The sequence below is a fragment of the Micrasema longulum genome, unplaced genomic scaffold, assembly GCF_059751315.1.
Source record: "Micrasema longulum isolate JH-2025_06_02 unplaced genomic scaffold, ASM5975131v1 h1tg001213l, whole genome shotgun sequence".
NCBI classification, from domain to species: Eukaryota; Metazoa; Arthropoda; class Insecta; order Trichoptera; family Brachycentridae; genus Micrasema; species Micrasema longulum.
Window position 1 is genome coordinate 511,352 of NW_028278400.1, and position 18,942 is coordinate 530,293.

Below are 18,942 nucleotides of genomic sequence, written 5' to 3' on the forward strand. Positions count from 1 at the left end.
CGGTCATCTTACCGCATCACTGTCAATGATCGACTGAATATTTTCTCACAAACACTGGTTACAGAACATCGTCTCAGTCTTTATTGTTTTGAATAATATCTTTGTGCTCTCTCTTTACATATTTACTACTGTATTAGCGTCTTATCCTTTTGTCGCAAAACAAGGATAAATATTTGTTGTATTAAAATCCAGCATAGTTATAAAAATTTTACTTTCCAAATCCAGCGTAAAAATGTCTTATTTATTTTGTATGCAGATAATTGGTAGAATTCCTTTTACTTTTATTGGATTTTATTCTACTTTATTTTTTTTAATATACTAAAGTGTAGAATGTGACGCGTTTTGTCATTTTAGGACATTATTAAACTTACTTAACTAACCAAACTAAATTACCCTACAAAATTATCAATATATATATTTGAAGATAATAAAAAATACAACCTTATCATTTAAAAAATAAGACAGATTCATCAATTATTGTATCGTAACTAGTGTGAAATCACAGCTACACAAGAGTTAATTTGGTTATATCACGTTCGTCGAATGTTTGTCATTCTTTTGTTCCTACTTTATTGATTTTCTGTTTGATATTTATAAATGATGTTTTATCGCGTATTATTGAAGTTTAATATTCGTGTCAACTAAACTCAGGACTTGGGACTTTTGTCTCAATGAGTCATTGATACTGTGGCTCTTCTTTAACAGCTTTATCCTTTTTATCACGGTGAACTGGTGACTGGTTATTATTAAAAGAGAATGCCATTTATTTATTTACGTACATTCATAAGTTTATTGTACATTATTTGAGACATAAGTCCAGACTCCATGGGACTAAAAGCCCTGTGTTGGGATAGGTCTGGCAATAAGTTGACACAGACACATGAGTATATCACCACAAATATAGGATCAGAAACATTTTTTTTAATGCACATATATATATGGTATATCAAAACAATAAATTAAAACATTTGGAAAATCATCAAGGAGTTTCCCACTCCAATCCCTCCCACTAAGGAAAATCCAGTCCTTAACTACTTTCTTGAAAATAGTTTTTATCCTTGAGAGCTTAATACTATCTTCCAAAATAATGAACACTCTCGGTGCGATAAATAAGAGATGGCTCTGAGCAAAAGTCGTACGGGTTTTGGGTATGACATAATTCATGCTCTGGGAAAACCTCGTACGGACATTTTGCTGAGACCTCTCCTCATTGTTCGACCAGAAGTTTGTAAGTGCTTATTTTAGGTACAATTGTCTCGTATCCAGCTCCTTCATGTATTGGAACAACTGTTCTGACGGGTATGTTGGAGGGCGCCGGAATATTATTCTCAATAATAATTTCTGTGATATTATAAGAGGCTTTAAAATAGATGCCGCACAACCCCCCCAGCCAGCTTTTCCATAGGTTGCAGTGGATTGAAACATAGCAAAATACACACTTCTGAGAGTGCCAATATCCAGAAATTAAAACATAAACAGATAATTTAACCATTTGTTTTTGTGTTCATATCATGTTATGTGTTTTTTTTATATTTCTAGATTGAGTATTTTTAGCGTGATGATATGGGTGGCTTTGCACAAATAAAATAAAACAGCTCGATTTATAATCACTTAATTTGTGGAAGGAATTTTTTTATTGTCAGTTGAATTTGATGAATTTAATTTTTCATAGTTCTTATTTTTGATCAACTCAAAATAAATTAAAAAAATGGCAGTAATGGAACCGGGTCACCTATTTTAGTTTTCGAACGATAACATTTGTGACATTCGTGTTTTATTCCTATCGAATATTTAATGAAATAGATGGGGGGGTAATCGCAAAATTAATCTTTTCTCTCACTTTCTTATTTGTGATTAGGTAATTATTCAAAACTCCCTGATAAATTACTTCTATCCAAGGCGTACCTTTTTCTTACCTTTCTGAGAAATAGCTTAAGTATGGTCGATTAACCCTCTAGGCCAAAGCTAATCCTACCGAAGGCCTTTTTTATATCGGCTACACCGTTTAAGTATTTACAGTATAAATACTTTTAATATCGGTAAATTGTTTCTGTAAAATTTAAATTATCTGTATTTATTTTAAATAAAGGCTTTTTCAAAATAACATTGATAATTGTTCCTGAAAAAAATCATACATAAAATAAATGGAACTCTAAAAGCTTTCTAATTACGCATCCAATCGTATGTGACTAACTCAAAATGCACAAAACAACTTTTTGAAATTGTCATTGTTTATGTTTTAACAAAGAAATACAGTTCCCTGCATCTGTTTCGTCATTTAATCGGTTGAGTGTCATAAGCGCGTCAACGCGCTCTGCATTTCCGTGCTCGTAAGGCCAGCCATACAAAAATAGCACTTAAAAACGCGTGCTTTTTAAACACGCTTTACGCGTCGAGATCAAATATTCCGAATGATTTTAAATTTGTTGCACTCGGAGACAACTGTAAAAAAAGAAACACTGGGATATACGGGAATTATTAAAATTAACGAAATCATTTTTTTGAAAATTGCCTAAAATTTCGCCGCCCGTTGAAAACTGTCGAAGCGATACCTTGCGGAACAGAAAAGGTGAAATAAAATACCTTCATCTTTATGCGGCCATAGATAAACTTGATACGCAATAAATTATGTTGGGTTTCAATTTTACGTCACAAGTTTAGTGGTTAGTTGTTATAAAGTGAGAAAGGGTGTGTTCAAATTAAATTAAACACATCCGTTTCGTTAGAACACACTAACAGTGCCACTCTATTTTATATAATTACATGCGCTTTCATTATTAAGAGACTCGTAACATCACAGGGCAAAGGAAAAATGGCCGACACTTTTATTCGAAGCGGTCACGCAATATTCCGGTAGCACTTTTACACGAAGGGCTTGGGGTCTAATAGCATTACCATGTTCACGTCTCAACTCTGTGCTCATTTTAGTCAAACATTTTCATAACAGGGCACTGATAAAAAATCTGAATGCGGCTTTGTTATTTGCCCCTTTGCCATGACGTACAGAACTGTCATAAACATCATAATCCTTACACTTCTATTCGCTTATGATGGTGCAAAGGTCATTTATTAGAACACAAAATGCAGTATACCTATAGTATTTGTTACATGAAGGTAGGATGATCAATTGCACGTTTCAGTTATTTATTTTAAAGTTCATATACATAAAAAGGCGAGCAAATTGCCTAAAGGCAATTTCTTCTTACCTACCCAAACCGTTCAGTTTGAGTAAATAAGTAGTATATGGACATGTTATAAATATTCTAGGTACAGATTTTAATAGTCCAGTTTACAGTCCATCAAACCCTTATCTGCACACAACGATGCATGGGACGCTGCATTGTTAGATAAAATACAGCGTTTCTTGATCATATGTCACAAGAAAGTAAAGTGATTAGTCTTACGCTTCAGGTACCAGTCTAAGGACAGTTAAAAAATTAAGTATTAATCATCTATAAAAACAAATATTTCATATCGACCTCCCCACGGATCGAGCTCAAGACCCCAAGCATGGTAGACAAATGCAGGAACCACTACACTCCAAAGCGGACTTTCTTCCACTCAATTTTGTTTTTTAGAACTTTAACCTAAGAGTCGCTTTTTATTATTTATTTATAAATTTATTTCAAAAAAGTAATGTACATACTTAATAACAGGGAATCTATATAAAACCAATTAATGTAAAATGAAAACGGAGTGTTCTCTGTTTATGATAGTTTCCATCTTAAATGGCACAGCCTGTTCTAAGATGGAGACTTTCTATCTTTAGAGCATAAGTAGTCCTATACTCATAAAACAATAACATAAAAAAGAAAAACTAAAACTACTTAATTATAAATGCCTAGCTAAGCAAATGTAAGAAATTAATAATTGTTATTATACAAATATAAAGTATATATATGTGCCAAGAATACATGTTAGTTAAACATAAAAAAATATAGTTTAATATATAATAAAACAAATATAAAGCAATTGATACGAAAACACTCGTTCTGAATTCTGGTTCTTTAACAAATATTTAATTGTATTCCTCATCCGCGAGGACACTGAAAACCGTACTAAAGAACGCAAAATATTACAAGAGATAAACCAGAATTTAAACAAATATTTTACTTCAACCTTGCAAGCATCGAACCCGGAACCTCAAGCATGGTAGACGAATGCATCAACCACTACGAGATCGACTTATCCCTAATATATTTCCTTTATCACGAATAGCTGTTGAGTCGGAAAAACTCGTCCAGGGTCCTAGGCCCTAACTACAATAAAAAGTAAACACAGTTATCTTCAACTGCCTATAAAAATAAATTGATTTTTCCGTACAAAAATTTGAATATTTGTTCGATTTTTTTCGAAACGTATTGAATTACAAATTACCGATGATGGCACTTAAAATTTTTACACAAACATACACGTCTTACTACACAAAATTTGATATTACTTTATCGATAATTAAATATAACTCTCATTTAACGTTCCATTGAAATCGGCGCCCTGGTTCTCTTTCTTGCACTGAAATGTATTATTTATGCTAGAGACAAATATAAATGTCGTATTTGAAACGTCATGTTTATTTATGCCAAGTCAAATATTACGCAATAGACGTTTTGAGTTCCGCGATATAAAAATATTGATATATTTGGTCTTTAAACAGTACACACATAATATAGGTAAACGTCCTTTTTTGCCGGTTTGATTTACGCCGTTTTACAAAAGCGGTGCCAGCGCGGGATTCCTCGGTTCGGCAGACACCAGACGAGAGACGACAGTAGGCGTCGCGATTCTAATAGCCGAGACACTTTTACACGTTGTTTTATTCTATTACCGTGTACGCGAGCAGCCTATTGTGTGTGTGAAATTGTTTCCAAGTCTCTTTCTGTTTTGTTTTTAGTAAAAACAATAATGTATGATTTTATATATATTTTTTATTATTATTAAAATTTAAAAAATACTCAAATATTTGTAGTTTATGCTATGCTTCTGTAAAAAGGAAGCAACAATCAAATTAAATGAAATTGGGTGTTTTTTTTTAAAAGTGTGAGAATTTAATTAAGTACTGACGAACTGTTTAGTTAGTATTTATTATAAAAAGTTCATTATTTAAATCAAAAGATTATTATTTATTTTGTTAATGAATTTAAACTGTTTTTATTTTAAACATTTATAATTTATTCTGAATATAAAGGATATTTATTAAATAAACATGTTAAATTGTCTTTAGAATTTTGACACGGAATCTAACCTGTATATCTTCCATTAGATTTGTATTCTTTTAACGCTGATTTTTTTTACTTCGGTGTCTCGACGTTTACTTTTATATATAAGTCCTCATGTTAACTTAATTCTTATAATTATTAAACTGTTTATTAATCATATAATCAACTGTTTAATAATAAATATATTTCATAGTCCCTGGACTGGTATCTAAAGCGTAAACCTGATCATCTAACCTTTATGTAACAAAATTGATCAAGATACGCTACGTTTGATGTACTCATGAAGTGTTCTATACATTTTAAGGTGCGGAAAGGGAATAGTGATGAACTGAATGTACATTAATCATCAATATTTCCACCTTATCATTTAACCAATAAAAATTCTAATATGTTAACAAAGAAGATTATATAAAAACCTTCAGTTTTGGTAATAGACAGAAGATCTAATGATGGTGATGATTAATGCAAAACAACACGGAACCACACCGCATACCCACCACCACAGCTGTATATTATTAGTGCATACATGTCCACCCTCATTCCAATATAACACCCACCCTCTCACTCACTTACACTCACACAAACACACTAGTATGTATTGTACGTGTATTTAATGTATTTCTGTGGATATCTGTCATTGGTTTTATTCTCTGTATATTTTATTTGTTGTATTCTCGTTACATGTATTACTGTTGATATCCCCAATGAATAAAATAAAAAATAAAAATAAAATTAGCCTGTCATACCAAGAATATTTAAATAAATGAACCATATAACAAAACAAAGCTCTAAGAATAACCCCGAAAAAAAAACAGATACACAAGGGTAAAGTGTATCTTTTTTTCTTTTCTGTCTCTTAAAGTTTTAATAGCAAATTTACCCGCTACACACATATATTTTTTACGCATATTTAATTAAAATAAATATGCCTTAATTTTATATTTATCACTAAAAAGCTTTGGCTGCAAATAAAAAATAATGGTAAGGCATAATGTTATCGTCGGAATGTTATTACTCATTTCAGAGTGTCAATCGATAGCTGAAAAAAATGTATGGGAAAGGCGGCTTGAAAATATTAATTAGTTTACGAGTGTTATTTCGTCTGGTGTAAATAATGACAAAGTGCTTAGTAACGTGACAAAGCGAAAACAATTTAAATTAATAACCGGAGCTTTTGAAAGTTAAAATCATGTAACGGGCTAAAGTGGCGGGATATAAAAACCATTTCCATATTTAAAATTTGCTACACCAATTTGATGTGTGAAAAAAGTGAAAAGCCCTTCATTTGAATGTTGAAATTTACATTCGAGTCTTTTTCCAACAATCATTTGGTAAATATGTAAGTGTGTAGTTAGATCCGCGGCACGCGCTGGCGTGTAGAACTGACATTTGCCGCGTACAAAAGGAAAGTTCCAGTTATTTCTTTTAATCAAGATTATGAGAAATGTGTACACAGTACTCACACAAAAATGGCATCAGCGCGGCTTTGGGAAAAACTTTCAGCGGGAGCGGTAATACCCCATTTTTAGCGCTTAAAATAAACACGAAGCTTATATTACAATTACTCAAATGAATCGGTCATGTAAGAAACCCCGTTAGTCAGGTTTTTGACAAACATAACATTTTTTTTTTTAGTTTATTTTTTTTAGAAACGTGTGTTATTTCGTTAACTCTTGTGTGGCTGTGTTGTCACACTAGTCTACATACGATACAAGACTTGGTATATCTCACTTTTTTATTTGAATAACGAAATCGCATTTTCTGTAATCTTCAAATGGACGTTTTTACAGCATATTTGGAAAGTAAATTTTGTATAACTAAGCTGAATTTCAATACAGCAAATATTTATACTTACAACGCAGCGGTAATTATGTGTTCTTACACATCTCTTGAGAGCACGAAGATATAACTCGTAACAAAGACACTGTCATGTAGCCGGTGAAACTGATTCAGTCTGCTATTGACAGTGATGGGTAAGGCACGCATGAAAAATGAACGGCGTATTTAAGATTTTTAATTTATTTTGCTGAAACAGGACTAAATTACAAGTTTGTTTGTAAAAATTATGGGAAAGGAAATATTTAATAGTAGGTATGTCTCCATGCTTTTTTTTTCAAACATCTGAACTTAAGAATATTTTGTCTTTTGCTTGTGGTAACACGATGTTACATCACTGCGAGCAAATGAATTATTTACTTTAGTCTTTTAAGATTTAAAAAACCACTTAAGGTGTGTCTTTTTTAATCAATTTAAGCATGGTTAACTCGGCCAGTCAAAAAAAAAATACACAAGCCACTGTGAATTATGTTTTTACTTCTCTAAACGCATTCATAGCGTACGAGAGTTGACACTTGACATTGTGAGTACCTAGTCTATGGTCTTACGTATTTGATTTGGGTTTCGTAGAGTTTCAATTTGTGATCTGTTTAAACAAATTATTAATATAATACTAGCAATATGTTCAAATGTCTGCTTCTAAAACTTCTGCTGACGACAATATAAAAATATCTAAGAGACGTAAGGAGCGGAATACGTGAAAAAAAAATAAAGTTGTCAGTAGTCATCAAAGTATTCCTGAAGGACCCAAAAGAAGGAGGTATTGTTGTCAATTACATGAAAAATCTTCAATTGCTGGAAGTTTTGGTACGAGGAACATTTAACTTGTTGAAGCTTTCAGTCAGTGTGCTCTGTATTCACAACTTAAAAGGCAATACTGCTTTATTTTATTTTTGTTTAAAAAAAACTGGAAAAAAAATGTCCCAATACTGTCACATCATTCATTTTATATCAATAAAAAATGTAAAGTACTTTGATGCATGTACAGCGTAAAAAGAAAAATCACATTTAGTTACGATTGTATACTGCTCAAAGCAACCATTTTTAATATTCTAACCACTAGCAAAGAAAAAAGAAAAAAAACAAAATGAAAACGTCGAGTTTTATTCCCTGAAATAGTATTTATTAAAGAAACAACACAATTCAAAGGCCTTTAATTAACATATTAAAATACAGGATACAGTTTTTTTTTTTAATGAATTATTTATCATTTAAAAAAACACTATTAGCTGCATTTTATTAAAATAAGAACAAAATTTTAAACAAATACTTTTTTTGTGATTTGTGACTGATGAGATTTCTCAAATGACCGATTCAAATGGTAATTCAGATATATTATACATTACACATACTACACACCAGCAAAATTATTTGAAAACTCATAGATACAATATTTTTTTATAAATAATTATTTATTATAAAAAATTCACTATTAGCTTCATTTTATTAAAATTATAAAAAAAGATTTTATTAAAAATTTAAAAACAAATACTTTTTATTGTGATTTGTGACTGATGAGGTTTCTCAAATGACCGATTCAAATGGTAATTCGGATGTATTACACATAACACATACTACACACCAGCAAAAGTATTATAAAACTCATACATTTTGTAGAAGAGTCATAGATGAGGGGTCAGTACTAAATAAGCTATATTACATTATTACATTAACATTATCTTTATTCTTGACAATATTTTGAATAATCTCACTTCACCTGTTTGTGTAAGAGAGCTCTTCTGAGCTTTATTACAACATAAGGCTATTTTTTCGCTGTAGTAATGAGAAAACTTTTTCAATACCCAATTGTCACCTCCTCTTTAACAGTACTTGCTGCGCAATTATAGAAAAGCCCTTTCAACATTCATATTTCAATCATAATTGATAAGTCATTACCTGAATATTTGAGTTTTTCATTTCTTTCACACTTACCCCCTTGTCATTTTGTAGAATAGTGTAGATTTTTAGTTTAATTAATTAATATTTATTTAAAATAATACACACTTCGTTTTTTTATTAAAATTAAAAGGATTATTTTCTTCATTTATTTATTTTAAATATAAAATATTTGCGTTCGTATGATTAACCTAAATATTTTAATTTTGAAAACGTTTTCAGTGAGCTGTCAAATAACTCGCTATTAAAAAAGGGAATTAAGTTGGGATACAGTAGGGTTCAAACCTTAGACCTCTGGTCCGTGAATCCGCAAACAAAATAAATATCCCTTAGGCAATATACCCTCCCTTATTTGTGCATATGTAAACTATATAATTCATTTATTTATTTGATACTCCACAAGAAAAAAAACATATAATTGAATTAACAGTGTGTAATGAAATCCAGAAAACCCCTTTTTATGTAAATAAAGTGATTAAATAAATCAATAAGTTGAATACGTACCGTAAATATAAATGAATTAAAGTTTATACATTAGAAACTATTTATAAAATAAATTCTATTATACAAATATATAAAGAAGAAAAAAAAAAGGATTTATGATGAATAAGTCATTTAGCTACCAAATTAATATTAAAATCTCTAAATTCCACACAATTCATGATCAAAATAGCTCTGTCTTCAAAGGTGTCAAAAATTACAATAATCTCCCCAATGACCTAAAAACTATTTAAACTAATACATCAATAAATAAATTCAAAGTAATAAACATTCAATTTCAATAAGTGTGAATGTGTTATAATTCTCTGTTTTTCCTTTTATATCCTTTGAGTTTTTTTTTTCTCATGTACTCGCATATTTATAATTTTCTAATAAATAAAAAACTATAACACTCCAAGCACAAGAGTCAGTCTCTTTTTTGGAGAGTTACAGTTATAACATTCATTAGATGTATAAAAGTGGATTTGTATAGAATTTAAAAAAACATGTATTATTTGTGAAATATTTTAATTAATTTTAAAAAAGGCATGTAGATGGTTAAAATTAATTACAATTGTAACATTAATAATATAAACATTACATTGAAATACATCTTCGTAACATTAAAATATTTTTAATGAGTGTGAAATATATATTTTTTTATTTATTCATATAAAGATACTTTTGTTATTTAAATTATTTTTTGACAATTCTTGATGGAATTCCATTGTAATGATGTAATAACTTATATTTACATATGTGTTATTTATTTTTAAATACTTAAGAAAGAGCATTTAGCTTTACATATATTAAATAACGATGTATCAAACTATGCATCACATTTAAACGAATTAAAACACAATTTTAATAAATCAGCAGATAGAAATCAAAAACTCACCCTTATTAGCCCCCTTAATTGGACCCTGTACATTAAAATAAAACAATATTTATTTTTCATTTTATAGAATCTTCTCTTAAAGTACACCGCCAACACATGTTTCAATAATTTGTCTCCCTCTGTTCCATTGAAATATTGCGTATTGTATATTTTTCATCTAATTTTTAAATGTACCAACACTGAAGATAATATTTAGTTTTATATAAATTACCTTTATATTGTATAATATTCACCAGTCTGAAGATGCCTTTTAGAGAGTGAAAGCGCTAATTGGTAAAATTAATAAGTGGAAGTGTACCAAGCAGTTTTAAATAAATAACTTTTACTTAAATATAAGTTATTTTATCATATAAAGATACGTTAAACAAAAATATGATAACGTGTACCCTACCTACTATGAGAACAAAAGCCCTGTACTGAGTTAGGATACAATATAATAGAAAAATAATAAAAATAATAGAAACCAGCCAAAAACAGGTCAAAAGCCGTGTAAATGCCTAGACTTAGATTATCTTCTCTTCTATTTTCCAAAGTGGTTCTGCTTCTTTGATGGAATATATCTGTATCTGTTTAATTTAATTTAGTACGTACTATTATTTGACATATAATTTATTGCTCCTATTTCTTATATTTCTTACTATAGTATTGAGTGAGTCTAGAATACATATCTCAATTATCATTTCAAGTATGCTTTAATATATATTCTTTTTCTGTTGATTTAAATTATATTCTTATTTTGTTTTTTTTTATACTACTATATTTTACTATTATTTTTTTGATTTTATTGATACCACTATTTTGTATGTTTGATTATGTGTGATTCTTAATTTGTATAATTTATATTTAAAAAAATATTTCTGATTATCTTTTTTGCATTATTTTCTTTGGAATTTGATTATGTATTACATTTACCTTTTTTTTCTAGATTGTTATTTTATGTCATAATAATTTGATCTATTTAATTTTACTTTATATTTTTATTGTGGCTTGACACGGGCATAGCCTAAAAAGTCTTAATAAGTTCGTAAATATTAAATTTTGTTATTTCGAATGAATAAATAAATAAATAAAATAAATAAATTTTATCGAAAGTCCGCGACAAAGGATCGTTATGTATTTCAATTTCTCGTTATGCAAGGAATTTTATAATTGTTTAATAGACCCCATACATTCGGTGTCAAGTTGTCGTTAGCGGGACTGTTAGCAATTAGAAGGGGTTAAAACCTACAGTTGCAGGTGAAAAAATATTTATGTTTATTTTTAATCTACCTCAGATTAAAAATTACGCACGCGAAGTTTGCTTTGGGGTTTTCCTCAACATTTCAAATAAACAACACATGAAGTATTTTTTGCCTACCTAGGTTATATTTTATCTAAATTATTAATTTTTCTTTTGATAGTCACCTTTAAATTTTATTTACTTGTATTTTTTATTATTTTATGCGAATTTTCTAACGACAAATATTTATTTTAACAATAAACTAATATAATGATGTAGTAACTTATATTTACATTTAAGTTATTAGTTTAAAAAATACTTGGTACACTTTCACTTATTTATTTTGACCAATTAGCGCTTTCAGTTTTAGAAAATAAAGTATTTTTTAAATTAATAACTTATATGTAAATATAAGTTATTACATCATTACAATGGAATTCCATCGAGAATTGTCAATAAATAATTTAAATGAAATAAACTGATATTTTAATTGTTATTTATTAATGTTTATTTCATGGTTTTTTAAAGAATATATCTACAATATTAATTCTCTAGAATTAATTGATTGCGTCTGTCTCATACACCCGCGCACAGAAATTTGAGCCTTGTTATCGTGGTATCCGCGTTAAATTAGTATTTTTCGTCTGTTAAAATTCTATGTAACAGTAAACAACAGCTGACTGTTTTATTTTTTAATGACTTAATCTTATCTTTTCAATTACTTACTCACCAATATTTTTATGTAGATATTAAATATTCCTGTTATTTTTTGTAGCATTATTTAGAGTAAGAAATTAGTCGTAATTACATCAGAATCCCTGCAAATGACAAAAACTAAAGTGAAGCCCAAAGGTACGGTACTTCTTGGTGACCGAGATCCTAATCAACCGAGGTGGGAAGAGTCGAAAATTGAGGCCAGTAGGACCGGTAAACCGAGGCCCGGAGGGCCGATTACATGAGTTCCGAAAAGCCGACTGTTGCTTGCTAGTAAATATTATTATTCTATTCAATTCAGTCCACAGTATTGTGGACGATAGTGACAAATGCATAAAAAATATTTTTTTTTATACGATATCATTCAGTTTTTTTTTTTCGCAGCTCATCGCTTTCTCCGTAATTTGACGCCGGTAAGTTCAGAGTTAGTAATATAAAACCATGTTGAAAATTTCGAAAGACGTGTTGTATTTTTAAACTGATTAGTCATCTCAAAATTGTATAATAAAGATTATAAGAAATAAGTATTTATAAACAATATTTTGAGTTTGTCCAAATGTTTGTAGACAATGGCTGGATTAGACTTCCGTATTATCTTCTCTAAAATGTTCTTCATGACTGTTGTTATATGTTAATATTGACAGGTCACCGGGGATTTGAATCCAGTCCTTGTCTACAAAAAATTGTACAAACTCAAAATATTGTTGATAAATCCAGCAGGTCCATGAAGAAGTATAGATATTGAAAAAATAACATTTTCAGGTGTTGCCTAGTATTTAGGTGAAATAATTCAATTAGATTAATCTCACCCGAATAAATAAAGGTTTCAGCCCTTAAACTTCACAAATATTAACAGATGAAAGAAGAGAAGTAATAAAGATGTTCAAATATGGGCAGAATGGTGAATGTTACACAGTGTGTAAAGTGGCCACTTAAACTAGCCATTGACAGGTCATAAGCCCTGTAGATGCCTAGACTTCTATATTACCTTCTCTTAAATGTTCTTCATCTCTGTTGTAATATGTTAAGTATTTATAAATTTCATACTAAACTACGACGTATGATACATAAATGAATGAACACATGTTACAATAATTATACCAACTTTAAAACGAATATATTTTTTCATTTAAATTATTTATTGACAATTCTTGATGGAATTCCATTGTAATGATGTAATAACTTATATTTCCATATAAGTTATAAATTTAAAAAATACTTGGTACACTTCCACTTATTTATTTTGAACAATTAACGCTACATTACTTCCACTTATTTATTTTGACCAATTAGCGCTATATAATATGTTTTGTTTATTGTTTAAATATCTACTATTATTTAACAAGTTAAATAAAAAAAATCTCATCCTACTTTGCCGGTTAGATTCCTAAAACATACAAAATGCGACTCGCCTCTTTGTCGCCATCTCAAAGTACTTCTAATCGTAAAACGAGATGACACAGTAAAAATAAGTGCTTTCCCACCGAAACACAAAACAAACAAGTGATTGTAATAACATTTCTTTATTTGAATAATAAATAGAAAACCTATTCAATAATACTCGAATTTATAGGCCCATTACACACGATCATAAAAATCCACATGACATGATTAAAATAACAGGGTGGATTGATTTTTATTGTAATGTAATTATTTTTTTATTGGGTTCATTTAATTATTTTATTTTATTCTGGATTTTTAGAGCAATTACTTAAAAAAATAAGTAGAAGTATTTTAACAATACTAGAGCCGATTAAAAAAATCCACTGTTGATCTTATAATATATAATATATTAGAAAAGAGTTTACGTAATTGTAAGGGAATGTGTGTATGCATGAATGAATGAGGAAGAGGGTACATGTGTGTGTAGGAATGAATGAGGAAGAGGGCGCGTGAATGTGGATGCGTGAGTATAAAAAAATAAAAAAGAATTTAAAACTTGTAATTATATTGAAAAGGGTACAAGAAAGAGCTTGGTAAAAAGTTTAACTATTGAAAAAAAAATAGTTTATACCTACTTTCGAAACCTTTTTGTTAAAATTTAAGTCACGAAATCTTATAAATTGTGTAAAGTATGGTAAATTTCAAAACCTTTTTCTGAAAAAAAGTATTTTATTTTTAAATTTAATTGATGCACACTGAATAAATAATGTGCAACGAGTGCCATACAATACGGTAGGTAACCACAAAATGCAGTAAATACGATATAATGTCAACAATAAAACAAGGTAGGTATGACGATACCCCTACGTTGATTCAAAACGAACATACACATACATATTGCATATATGCACCTACATAATATATAAATAAGAATTACATATACATTTGATAGAAATGATTAGAATGATAAAAATCAGGTGTCACAAACAGTTGGCAAATTTAATCACAAATTTAATAGCAGGTAAACGCACTGACTAGTACACCATGATACCGACTTTCCCATATTAAAAAAAAAATAGAACTAGAATCCGTCAAGAGCGTTTTTGGCTAGATGGCTACTCTCAGGTAAAAATCCTAAAAAATAAGATCGAGTGGAGTCAAGTTTGCCTCGTAGTAAAGTTGTTGGCGTATTTGCCTATCGTACTTGAGGTTCTGGGTTTGATTCTTAGGAAGGTGGATATGACATATTGATTACAAGGTGGTTTTACACTGCACTCTAATCGTTCCTGGACTGGCACCTGAAGCGAAAGACTGATTACCTTACTTTTAAGTAATATATGATCCATATACGCTGCATGCAATGAACTAATGCAGTGCTCTTTGCACCATAGGCTGTCAATTTTTTTTAAATTAAAAAAACATTGTTAAGATTAACCCACGCTAATTTTATGACATCGTTTAAAGTCGGAGGGACCATTATAGTGTTTTACTTATGACAAATGTGCAATCAGGTAATGTATTTTTTATAACTCTCTTCCATAATCTCTATTTTACACCTGCCTACAAGTCTCTAAAATAGAACATTTGGGGATTACCCCTTTACAAAAACAAAAAAACTCATTTGAAGAAGCTACAAAAGATTAATTTCATAAAATTTTACATCGCTATTTTCATTTTTGCATTATTTTTAAACAAGTTAATTAGTAAAGTGTCAAATTACAATGTTTGCAGTTTATCCAAATACTTGCAGACTGGTTGAATTTTTTCCCTAGGGACTTGTTCATATTTAAATTTGTTTCAACAGAGAGGGAAAAAACATTTTTGAAAAGGTAATATGGAAGTCTTATGACTGTCATCGGCTGGTTTAAGTGGCCATTTTACACACTGAGTAACATTTACCATTTAGCCTATGTTTGAACATCCACATTTTCTCAACTCTTCCATCTGTTGACTTTTGTAAGGTCAAAAAACTGAAAACATTATAAATCCACTTTTGCAACAAAAACTATTTGAAATATGAAAATACTTTTAAACCTATACGGTAGAAATTGATGTTTTTTTATAATAAAATCTCTTTTTTTAAGGAATTTGTTCAAAACATAAAAACGAATGTAAAATAACTCCCTCCACTAAACACGAGTTTTTACTCTACTATATATATTTATATATTTATTTATACATTTTATCATAAATACAATTTTATGTTCACTTTGCCCAGCTAACAAGGGTACATACCTCGTTGCAAGCTAGGCAATTACATTTTAATACATGATAATGTATTAAAATGTAATTGCGTGCTTCCGTAGCGTAGAGGTCAAGAAGCTTGACTCACACGATTTAACGACTCACGGTTCGATTCCCGGTGAGAACACAAAAAAGTATGTAAATTCTTTCAAGCCTGGATGTTCTGTGATGTAATTCACCACTGTGATTCGACCTCCTGGCCTGTTGTGATGCAAAAAAAATAAAATAGTTTACAACTTAGTAGAAAGCACATACTAATAAAATATAAACTTACTTGTATACACATTTTTATACATAAACATACACTCATACATATACACACATATACATGTATACATACATACACATATATACACATATATATTCATATATATATATATATATATATATATATATATATATATATATATATATATATATATACACATATATACATATACACACATAAATACATTCAAACATACATACACACACGTGTACACTTACCCATGTGGATATACATACCTAGATTCATAAAACATAGACAATTAATTTTATATAATGCGAAACTTTATGATTTCCATTTGTATTTATGTATTTTTTTTTTTTTTAACATCCAGTAAGCATCTCCGATCCGCGGCACGCATCAACCTTTCTGACTCCCTACGACCAATGTCATGAAAGAGCGAGGTCAACACATTCCGCAACTTGACAACACTCCCGCTTTCCCACGATTCTGGCAAAAAGTAATGGACCTTCTTGCCAACGCAATAGTGTTGCCTCGATGCCAGAACAGTGTTGACCCCTTCACTTAGTATCAGACCCTAATTATAAACAATATTTTAAGTATGTCCAAAAGCTTGTAGACGAGGCTAGATTTCATTCTGTAGGGTTTTCTTTAGATTTAAATTTATTGCAAAAGATAAGGAAAATACCTTCTAGAGAAGTCTTGGCAATTGCCGGGTTTACGAATTGTTACTGCCTATTTAAGTGGCCACATTACACACTGTGCAACATTTACCATTCTGACAATATTTAAACATCCAAATTTCCTTAACTCGTCCATCTGTTGACTTTAGTGAATTAAATGAGATGATTTTTTTAATTTAAATTATTTATTGACAATTCTTTATAGAATTCCATTGCAATGGTGTAAAAACGTTTATAAGTTTTTTATTTAAAAGTACTTGGTACACTTTCACTTATTTATTTGACAAATAAACGCTTTCACCCACTAATGGGCATCTTCAGACTGGTGAATATTATACAGTTAAGGATAGGATAGAGTAATGTGGCGTAACCAACGTGAAGAAATTACTGATGAGTATGGGTGTCATTTTAGGTACATACTGAAAGACATAATACTAAAAAAGAAACTTCTTAAACCTGTGTTTATTTCTTCATAATAAATTGTACTATTTAAAAAAAATCAATTATGTGTTTTATGTTCTGAAAATATATGATAATAGCCTATTTTCATTTTGTTAGTATAACCTAATTAAATGTATATTATCCATTATCATATTGATAGTTACGTTACTTACAAAACAATATAATCAACATGGTAACCCAATTTTGATGTTTTTGTTACCATAAAAGAGGTTATTTTATTTCATTCCTCGCCAAACCGATCATTTACCGACATGTTTATAGAGCTTTTTATTGTTGTTAAAGAAAATATGTTTCTAACATACAACAGTTTTTATATTAGAGAAACTACTGGGTATTGCGTTTTATTTTACAATTTGAAATTGGCAGTAAAAAGCAAACGAACGCACGAAAATACAATACGATTCGCAAACTATGGTCGTATTTTATTAAATATTTTTGTGACTTGGATCTAAAAGGGCAAATGTCATATATCGCAATATTACGGGAGAGTGATTTTCAGTCCCTTAGTGACGTTTTAATGAACTGTTTGACGTGTTTGAAACGAACATTAATCAAAAAATACATTGCCAGATATGCATGTGTATATAAAATAGTTCAAAATATTGTTTTTCAACTGACATCGACAGTCTGCAAAATATTGGCAAGATAAAATTGAAATCTGACATTGACCCTTTTACGTCCAAGCCACAAATTTATAAAAAATCAAAATTCGATTTTTATATCAAAAGCTCCTTGTTTCCACATAAAAAAAATAAAGATATATTTTTTTGTGAAAAATACTATTTATTTATTATTAATTATTTTATGGTTTATTAATAGAATTCAAAAGAGATGAATAACATTTACAAAAGAAAATTTAGGAGTATACGCATTTAAATTTTTTCATACAAAAACTTTGACCGGTACCTTTTTATATTTAATAAAGGTTTTATCAACCAAGTCATCGCAAAGCGTGCATTTGGGAAGGTAAATAATAATTAAAATGGGTTGTGGTCCCGTGGCTAGTGTTACGGACTCACGGATCAGCGGTCCGAAGTTCGAGCCCCACTCTAACCCAACTTAATCCCCATTTTCTAATGAGTTATTTACAACTCGTTTAAAATGGCCTCCAAAATCGAAATATTTGAGTAAATACTAAGAACGCAAATATTTTATTTTTTCATTTAAAATAAAAAAAAATTAAAAATGTTCTTACCTGTTGAACACCTCCTTAAATTCAAAACAGTCTGATTTATCTGAAAATAAGTAAAACAAATATAAATAAATATTGTGTTTTATAGATTAACTTGAGTTATCTGTATATTACCTAAAAACCCACCTACTGCCACTCCAGGGACACTGAAATATTTATGTGTAAAACCATATAAATATTTCACGTTGACCCTGTGAGGATTCGAACACGAGAACTAATCGAGCGTGGTAAAGGACCGCGCTAACCACAACAGTATAAAAAGAACTTCATTTTCATTCGATTTACTTTTCTAGGGTTTTTATGTTAATCGAATATCTGCCATTGAGCCTAAAATATACATATTTGATTTAAATTTTATTTCACATACATAATTGTGTGCTTCCTCCGCCGAGACACAAAAATAACACAAACGGAATAACACCTAGATAGCAAAATCAACACACCAATATTTACATTTACATTTTACATTTACATTTTACATTTTTTTTGTTTG

At 29.6% G+C, this 18,942-nt stretch overlaps 1 protein-coding gene across 1 annotated transcript in view; it reads right to left on the reverse strand.

The window, feature by feature from the left end:
- The window catches only part of LOC148276474 (connectin-like), a 116,456-nt gene extending 97,962 nt beyond the window's left edge, over window positions 1–18,494 (reverse strand). Inside the window, exon 1 of the mRNA XM_088234194.1 lies at window positions 18,453–18,494. The gene's annotated coding sequence lies outside the window, so the exon portion shown is untranslated. The remainder of the gene's footprint in view (window positions 1–18,452) is intronic.
- Window positions 18,495–18,942: the final 448 nt, after the last annotated feature.